Source organism: Bactrocera latifrons, unplaced genomic scaffold (genome assembly GCF_001853355.1).
Source record: "Bactrocera latifrons isolate USDA-ARS-PBARC rearing strain unplaced genomic scaffold, ASM185335v1 scaffold_160, whole genome shotgun sequence".
Taxonomy (NCBI): Eukaryota; Metazoa; Arthropoda; class Insecta; order Diptera; family Tephritidae; genus Bactrocera; species Bactrocera latifrons.
Genome location: NW_017535075.1, coordinates 187,834 through 197,908, shown reverse-complemented (window position 1 = coordinate 197,908; position 10,075 = coordinate 187,834).

Here is a 10,075-nt window from a genome sequence, read left to right as displayed (position 1 = left end):
AATAAAATAAAAAAGTTTTAAAGCCAAGAACTTGATTTGGATCGATCAATTTGTATAGCAGCCATATACCGTCACCTGAAATGCAAAATAACGTATCATCAAAAAATTCGAAATTGGGTGTCTTATTGATTACGCTTCACTACTTCAAATTACATACATAATGCATATAATATTACATATGTTCAACATTTTCAGGTTCTGCGTAAATTTCCGAAAATGTTGTTACGTTATTTTGCATTTCAGGTGACGGTATATACTATATGCATTTTGAATATGACTCATACCCGAATATTAAACTACATGCAACCTATTTTCCCCCATTTGCGGGAGTTATACATAATTTTAGCACCTAATCTAAGACTGCCAATAGATGAAGAGCAACCAAAACATTTTGGTTGTTATTCCTATAAGGACTTTAAACACAGATAATTTAGAAGTCTTGTGAAATATGTTAACTTTGACTATACGTAATTGTATTCATAGAAGCTTCCAAAATCAATGAAGACAACTAATTAGGTGGAAAAAATATCAGACAACAACAAAGAGGTAATTTTTTCCATTTTTAGCGCATTTAGCTGCCTTTTATTGTTTTATATTTTCAGACTATCAGAAAAAGCAAACATACATGCGTATACATATATACATATTGTATTAACATACACATGTACAAGTATAAGCCACCGAAGTGATTCGAACTGGCATTGCAAATTCTTATTTAATTTATAAGTTTATTCTTGAAAGCACTTACCTGACATTTTACCGTATTCGACAAACTGCTCTCTCTGATGTATATATGTATGTATAAACACAAGTGATCTTTATAGATTTCTTATACCTTTTCACATAAATACACTTTCTCTTATGCACTTTTCTATCAACGAATTTTTCACCGAACAATACGATTTCTTTAACAAATAACAAAGCCCGCTCACAATTTCAATATAAATCACTGTTATTAACGATACAATGAAGAAATTGCCGCATTCATTGCCAAATTCTAAAGAAATTTGTTAATTTTTATAAACCACTGCAATTATAGCCAACACTTTCTCAATCGCGCCAACGGAAACTGACAGAAGCGGTTGGAAGGAACTGGAATAGGCTTTGCGCAGGGTTTCATTGTCGCTTAAATATTATATCTTTTATATGAAAATAAATATTTTTATTTTTGTAAAAATAAAAACAAAAGTGTAGTTATATTTTAACAAAAAAAATTTATTATTAAATTTCATTCTAAAAAACAATGAATAATGTTATTTGTAATCATCAAATAAATTATATTTACTTATTTATCAGATTTGTTATTACATATATAATTTGTTTTCATAATATAATTACATTATATTAAGTAAGTTTGTAAATGTATATATTGTTTTTAAAATCTAAATTAAATAATGTACGCCTTAAATTAATTACAATAAAGGAAATTTAAATAATGTCCGCTTTACACAGTAGGGCAACTCCTTTCTTCTGTCAAACTTCCGCCGCCATTTGAAAAGTTCCAATTAAATTTTGCGCGTCGCTAGTGAAAAATTTGCTGAAATGTGTAATTTAGCTAATTAATTTATTGCGAAATATAGTAATTCATCTAGAATATAATTGCTGACTATGTTTTTTGTTCTTTTTGATTTGAATATGGTATATTAAAAATAATTGGTGTTCTGTACAGTGTATGAGCAGGTGCAGTGGTACGGAAATTATTAGATATTTAGGACCGCGCATGTGTTACGAGTTTTGTTACATTAAAAATATTTTTCGATTCAGATCTCAACAAACCATCATTGTGTAAAAACAATTTATCGCTAAATTGTAAATATCTGCATATTCTGACCAGGCTGGCCTTAAGCCTTTAAGAGCACCAAATTTGGTTTTGTTCTTGTACGAAATGCAATTACGCCGGCGACATCTGTTCGTCAATCTAATCGAACTAACCAGCGTTACCAAATATTCATTGAATGTCAGCTGTGGTCTGTTATAATAAGTAAGTACAAATGCTTTAGATAGAGGGCGCACAGAATAATTTTATTTCTTTATATTTTTAGGGTAAACTATTATATAATAATCATGAATCACTTATATTATTTAACTAATGAAGCGAAAGCACTGCTCGCTTGGATCTAAGGAGTAATTTAACCAATTTATATTCGTTTTTTTAGGAAAGAATTCTGTATTGAATCGGAAATTTTGATAAGGTATTTTAGGAACTAAGTCAATTTCAAGAAAAAAGATATATGTAGGCAATGGTATAATTCTAATGAAATGATATTACAAACAGAGCTAGTTGTAATTGTAATTGTAACTTTTGAATTCCAACAATTTTTTTTAGTATCTATAGCAAGTAAATATATTTGAGAATATTCTCTCATTTGAAGTTGTTTCGGCAAAATTGTCTAAGCGATGTAAGCATCTTGTAAAAATCTTCAAACTAAAATATGTTTATCGGCTACCAAAGGAATTGTTACGAATCGTTGTTTTAAGAATCGGTGAGGAATTCTTTTCCGAAGCGGCTGGACCGATCGGCGTAAAAATTTTGTACGACGTTTTTACATATCGTCACTTAAAATGCAAAATAACGTAAAATCACTTTTCATAACTAAACAAGTGAAGTAAAAACGATATAATAGAAAACACTCATATTGAAACCAAATGTGTGTTTTGGTTATAAAATGGTTATATATTGGATATATTGTACAGCAGAAGCTTAAAAGTTTATGCTGCATATTATATATGTTTTATGATGTAGTGAAACGTAAGCAAGAAAAAAAGTCAGTTTAGAAATTTTTGATGATACGTTGCTTTACATTTTAAGTGACGATATATTTCTTAGGAAGGAATAATATTTTTTGGTAACACTTCCGAATTTTTAATCTACCGTAGTGTAAAAGCATTTTTTGGAAAGTCGCTATTTTGTCAAAAATCTTAATTTTGACTAGTCCTTTAATCAGTACCTGTTGTGAACTACTGTTATACAATTTTTTTTTTTTTTTTTTTTTTTTGGATTTGAGATCATTTTAAGCAGAAAAATCTTCTTCACCAACAGTCACTTTTTTTGCAGGTTCTCTCGGAGACCGGCTTCGAGATTAAAGGAATCGAAAACTTTTGAAAATTAATCGTCAATTATTTAAGTACATTAAATACTGTAAATGCACATTGTTTACATTTGTTTATTAAAAATACATAATTTTTCCGATTTTAAAATTGCAAATCGTATATATTACAACTTTGCCAAAAAAAAAAAATAATAATCTTAGCAGCACTATGAGAATAGCCAATAAATTGGTTCCGTTAAAAATTTGGACGAATTGATGTTCAAAACGTGTTAAATATTGTTTAACAAATTAACGAAATTATGGCTGCGACATTATTAGTAAAACAATTACGACTCCTCCAACATTTAATATTTATGTGAATGCTCAAGCATATAGTTAAAACCACTTTCATTTATTTATATTTTAATTTATACGCTAACTATGCACATATGCACATATATAATGTATGACAATTAAGCATTTCTCAAAAATGCTTAACTTATTATTTATTTAAACAATTTTTGCATTCTACGTTTGGCGACTGTTAAAACAAAGGGGCGCCAGGAATGCGCGCAGCTCATTGCGCATGCATAACGACGCCACGCTGCGGGCGTGAGTACGTGTTCGCAATGCAAATGCACATCTCCACTGTGATAGTATTTTATTTTCGTGCAACAGTTGCAATTTTATCAGCCATTATTGTCTGCGAAGATTTATTTATTTTAAAAAATATTTGACAAATAATTTATTTTCCACAAAGGTATGCGCGACAAGAGCAACAAACTGATTAAAATGAAAATTAAAATACATACAGAAAAAAAAAACTAACAAAATAACAATAAATACAAAAACTACAAAATAAATAAAAAATTAACTTAAACACAACGCCAAAACTGTTGCAACAACAATCTATTTTTTATGTTTCCCTTAAAAGTGTAAAATCACCCTCGCACACAGTATCGATTCGAAACTATGTATAGATTCAGAATAATACAGCGGATATATGTATGTATATATTAAATAATTGCTCGTAGACAACAGGCAACTTAGCTGAATTTTAATCACCAACGGCCGCACAGCTTGCTGAAAACAATTATTGTGCGTTCTACACAAACAAACTCAGAAATTTTGCCTACTGTGCGTGTTGCAGGCGACAGAAATTGGTAAATATAAATATCAATTAACTTTTTTATAGTACGTGTGCCGCCGCATTTGGTGCGCTGCTAAATTTAGCAAACAATGTTGTTTAAAATAATTTTTTAATATTTTCGTTTCTTCTTCTTTCATATTTTTCACATATTCGCGCTGTGTTCTACAAAAGCACAACAAAAAATATATATTATTTTATAACATAATACATACATATGCTTTTATAAATACATATTTATAAAATATATAAAAAGTCAGTCAAATAAGTATTTACAAATTAGGAACGTTGAGAGAGCTTTCACGACTAAAGGTTTAAAATTAAGGGGTTACTTGTGTTTACCGGTTTCAAAAACTCGAGTGTTTTGTTGTCTTATTAAATTCTAAAATGTTGTTATAAATTTTCAAGTTGATCCGAGTAAAAGTTCCGCAAATACATGCTTGAAAACTTGTGCGCTCGAGGATAGCTAGGCTAAGCTTAAAAAGCGTTTTTCTCGCAACTGTGTTTTAGAATCGGTTGGCATTTCTCGAGAGCTACTGAACCAATCTTCATGAAATTTCTCCTAAGCCTTTGAGAAACAATTTTTAAGGACTTGGACGACAGATTTTTTTCGATTAAAACTATTTGAATAAAAAAATTTCCTCAAAAGTCCATCTTTCAATTTTTTTCTTCCTTTGTCCAAGTTCTAAGTTACGGTTTTAACCAAACCCGTACTTTATCACTTTAGATGATCCTGTAATGGGATGAATGTAACAGATGCTCACAGAATTTAAGGAAAAAAACTCTACTATGAGCAAAAAATATTTTGACTGTGTTCATATTTTTAAAATTAATAATTTATTTTTCAGAATCTATGTAGTCACCCTTAAAGTCCTACTTGGCTCCAATACATTTGCGCCAACGTTTTTTCCAATCCTCGAAGCAGTTGTTAAAGTCAATTTCAGGAAAAGGTTTTTTGGCAAAAATTTGATAAAAAATCACTGCCGTAGGGGACAGTGCAATATCGTGGTGCAAAAACCAAGAGTTGTCGGCCCATAACTCCGGCCTCTTTTTCGAATTGCTTCGCGCAAACGACGCATAAATATCAAATAGTATTCTCTGTTGATATTTTGGGCGGTCGGAAGGAATACGGAGTGTACAACACCCCGATAATTGAGGAAAATAAGTAGTCAACATAACTTTGACTTTTGACGTTTTCTCGGATTCGGCACGCCTTGCCACTATATTTGACCGATTGATCGTCTGTTTCCGGGTCGTAAGCATAGATCCAAGACTCACCGCCAGTAATAATACGTTTTATGATATACTGGTAGTCACAATTATCACCGAAGGCCTTTTTCAACATTCTGAATGTTTCGGCACTAGAAATTTAATTCCACGCACGAATCATAATGGAACTTCTTTGCTGAAATCGCCGAATACATTTTATGGACTGCAGAAAGGCAAGCAATAGTTATTGGTATGTGGCATATGGTACAGATATCACTGAAAGTCAAACTAATCGAAAAAAAAATATTTCGACAAATGGGATTTCGGACGAAATTTAAATTAATTAATTAAGTTAAAAAAGTAATAATTTTGCCCAAAATGATAAAAGAGCTTTTGTCGATATTTAGAGATAAAAAAATTTAATGCGTACGTTTGTGTTACCAAAAGCTCATATTTTTTGACACTGCAACATTATATTCTTCTGAAAAAAATCGTTACACGAGACTGAAGTCAACCGTAGCCGCATTCGATCAACTTGAAAGTATAAGGCGTTCGTTTGTGCATTTGCTACATTTCCGATATACTCTTTTAAAAGAAATGATTTATAAATCCTGGAGAGAAATTTTCTGATTTTCGAGTTACATTTGAGCCAACCCAAAAGGGGTTGAATATAATTTCTGTTACGGTTATTAGTTTAAAGGCTGTTGAACGCAGCATAAAAAGGAGGAGAATTTTGCTTAAAGCTCTTTAAATTAAAATGTTAAAAACAAAATAAAATTTGGTAATCCAATCATTCTGTCATTATTTATCATACATTGGTTTTGGGCTTACGTTTTTTTAGTATTTTTTATACGTGCCGAGCTCGGACAATACTTCTTAAGCTACTTCTTGGCATCAGCAGCAGTTTTTAATCCAAAATACCATAAACTCGACTTGCCTCGCTTAAAAAGCTATATATCTCATGTTCAACTTTAAATCTATGTATTAAATTTTAATGGCTTCCACTCAATAAAACTCTCATTATATCTTTAAAAAATAGGTGAATATACATATATTTATCTATAGAGATAATGCCCTCCATATATGTAATTATATATATTTTATATCTATAAATAAATAATTTTTTGTTGTGAATTGTGAAAATGCACTTATAATTTTTGAAAAAATATTTCACAAACGTATACATATCACTCATTAAAAAATCGTTTTAGTACTAGTAGTTGTGGTCATGTGAACTATCCACGCCACGCGCATGCGTAACCACAAAATCCTCACCTGCAATTCCTACTACATTTTTAACATGCTCACGATCTGTGCTACCCCACATTTAGAGAGAAAATAGTAACAACAACAAAATCTGATTTCAAATTCATCACAACCGCTGGCTGCTCTGTTCCCCTGGCTGTGCGAAAATTATGCATACGAATTTTGTTAAACGATCAAATGTCAACACGCTTCTGACAGCTGTGATGTACAATGTGCCGCATATTAAATTGACGCCACAAGCAAAAGCACGCAAAACTATTTTCTGTACATTGGAGAAAAATTATAAAATTATTGAAGGTACTTAGTAAGCAATATGGGTAGCTTTTCGAATGAACAAGAACTATTATTGCGCAAATTAAAAAGTCGTGGCTAGGACTGGTAATAAGAATATTATGTTGATGTCTTTATTTGTAAATAGTGCGTAATTTAAAGAGAGACTTTATCACATTTAACATCAATAATAAATAAATAAAATAAAGATAAAAAAAGAGCTCATGATTGGACCCAGTAAACAATTAGTTATTGCTTCATTTTAGTGATTTTCAGCCAGTTTACACTTCATCTGCGTCAGAAAGCAGCAATTTATTCAAAATAATACTGATTACTAAGCAAGTGTAGCTTCCATGTTTTACAACATTCGCTCTGATTGAGATTTTAGAAAATTAAATGCTAATTTTTGATTCATAGCTAAGTCAGTTATTACTGTTACTACCCAATCATTACTTAGAAGAAGAGAAAGCAATATTTTTTAGAAAATCCCTGTAAAGATTACTGTGTTTTCTTTAGTTCTGCTAGAACAGTTCTTCAGACGGCTCTTGTGTGTTCAGAAAAAGAGCAAATCTAAAACTCGGCGCAAGCTTTGCATACAAAACATATTAAAAAGCATTATTTTTTTCATTCATTTAAAAATATTTTTTATTCATATTTTCTCATTCAATTAAAAATTACTAATTTCACATTGAACTTTCCGAGCTTATGCTTTAATTGAAATGAAATTATGACAAGGTAAGGGGTAGAAAATACGCTGCAAACTTAAAAATCATTAATTTATGCCGCTAAAATACGCGCGTAGTGCACTGTACACACATATTTTCCCTCGACGCAATTTCCATACATCAAAGGCATTGATGCTAACGCAGCAAATTCTCGCTCTTTCGCTCGGCTTGCGCGAAAGTTAATTACCCTTTTATTGAATTGAAAAATATGGGTCACAAAAAGCAGCGTCACCCATCAAACATCAGCGGGAAATTAGGCAAATTAATACAGGCTTGTGTCTGCCTTGTATATATATTTGTTTGTGTATGTTAAATATGTGTCAATATTGCCTTACGTCACTAATGCTCATAAAGTGAAAATTTTCGCACACCAAGAAATGGTAACGTAAAAAAAAGTAAACAGTCTTGGAATATTAAATTCACGTTTTTATTTGTATATAAATTGACACTAATTCCCTGAAAAATAATAAAATCTTTAAAGTTACAGTATTTTTCAAATTAATTGTTTTTAATTCTTTTTCAATTTTATTCTCCCAAAAACTGTTGAGTATAATATTTTTTTCTGTTGGGGGTTCTATTATTTCAAATTTAGATTCATATCTATGTCTGCAATTTGTGGTAGGTCAACTTTCTCTGAAACTCTAATGGATTTGTAAGAAAATGAGACTTAAAATCATAATATATATGCGACGAAATAGTTCGTTGAGTTCAAAATGCGATCTGCAAGGTTTTAACAGTAAAGGTCTAAACTGCCACGAAAAACCAACTGGGATATTAAATTCAACTCCATTCTGTTCCATTCAGAATTTTTACTAAGAATATAACACCAAGCATTTCTCTACGACTAGTAAGTGTAGGTGGATTAATAAGTCTTAAGGGGGGATTATGCTTTAGAGGCTTCAAAAAATCGTTTTTTTTTTTTGAAAATTTTTTTGGGAAGAAAAGAAATAATTGATTAAAGCGAAATTTCTATGGTTTATAATTATATAAATTATGCATCTCGCATGTGCATTTGTCGGACGCCGGGAAGGATGCAGGTTGCAATTTCTATCGGAAAAAAATTCAAAGAGATTCATATTTGTAAATAGCTTATCTTCTAGTTAAACTAAGAGAATTCCATTTATTTCTGAAGCGATTCTAACTTGTCAGAATGAATTTGGTAACTGGGATTCCATACAACAGCTCCATACTTCAATATAGGTTTTAGATCTTGACGCTTAAAAAACGGTTAGTAGATCTAACCAAGTGTTTTAGTAACATACGGATCTCTAAATTCTTGAGACCAACGTTTAACAATATTAAGAATACCTTTTGCTTTCAAGACTATACTATTAACATGAAGACTAAGATTAAGCTTAGGGTCCACAGTAACTGCAAAATCAACAAAGTTAAAATTATGCCCTAGTAAATAGTATTTTGTTGCATAAGAAGAGGGAAACCCAGATCTATGCGAAAAGTATATCGTCTTAGATATTTTAAGATTTAATCATTTCTATCTCACCAAGCAACCAAATTCTTTCAGTCTGTTACCAATAGACACCTTGCTTCAATTAAAATATATAATTAACAAGTTTACGTCGTTGGCATATAAAAAATATTTGAGCATTCTATATCAGACGATATATCGTTAATAAATAACAAGAAAATAATCGGGGAAGGATGAATCTGAAAGAGTATCCTTAAAAAGCACTCGTTGTATTCTATTATAAAGATAAGAAGATAGCCATTGAAGAAACCTTGATTGAAAGCCCAGAAGATCAAGTTTATGTACGATTATCGAGTGATTTACTCTACCGAAAACTTTGCTATTGCTAAAGTCAGTGTATATAACATTCGTGAGCTTGTGTTTTCTAAAACCCAAAGGTGCATGGTTTACTAATTTAAGTAAATTTGTCAGGGTAAATTTTCTTTATGAAATCCTTTTTTATTGTAACATTTCCATACAATCTAATTTAATAGTCACATAATTAAAGAAGTTTATCCCTTTTACAACAGTATGTTATCAGTGTTAAATATAAWAAAAAAAAAAAATATATTCGTTGCAACCATTCAAACCCAAAATAGTTTAAACTTCAGTTAATGACTGTGCGCCCAATTGCCTTTTCAAAGAAGGGCTAGAAAATTACAGTCATTTTAAGTTAGCTAATTAATAACGAGCATATCTAGATTGGTGTGTATGTATGTGTCACAATGGAAAAGTGAATGAACCCAAACACTATGCCAGGCTCGTTTTCTGCGGCGGTGCGTGCTATTTACGCTCACACATTTGCGGTTTGAACTTAAAAATTTAATTAAAATTTCATTGCATTACGGCTTTGCTTTAGTCACTGAGTTACTATCAAAGCTGCAAACTTTTGCTATGATAATTATTTAATTGAATACCAATGAGTTCGCTTCTTAAAATAGTATGATCTTATTATAAAATTGTT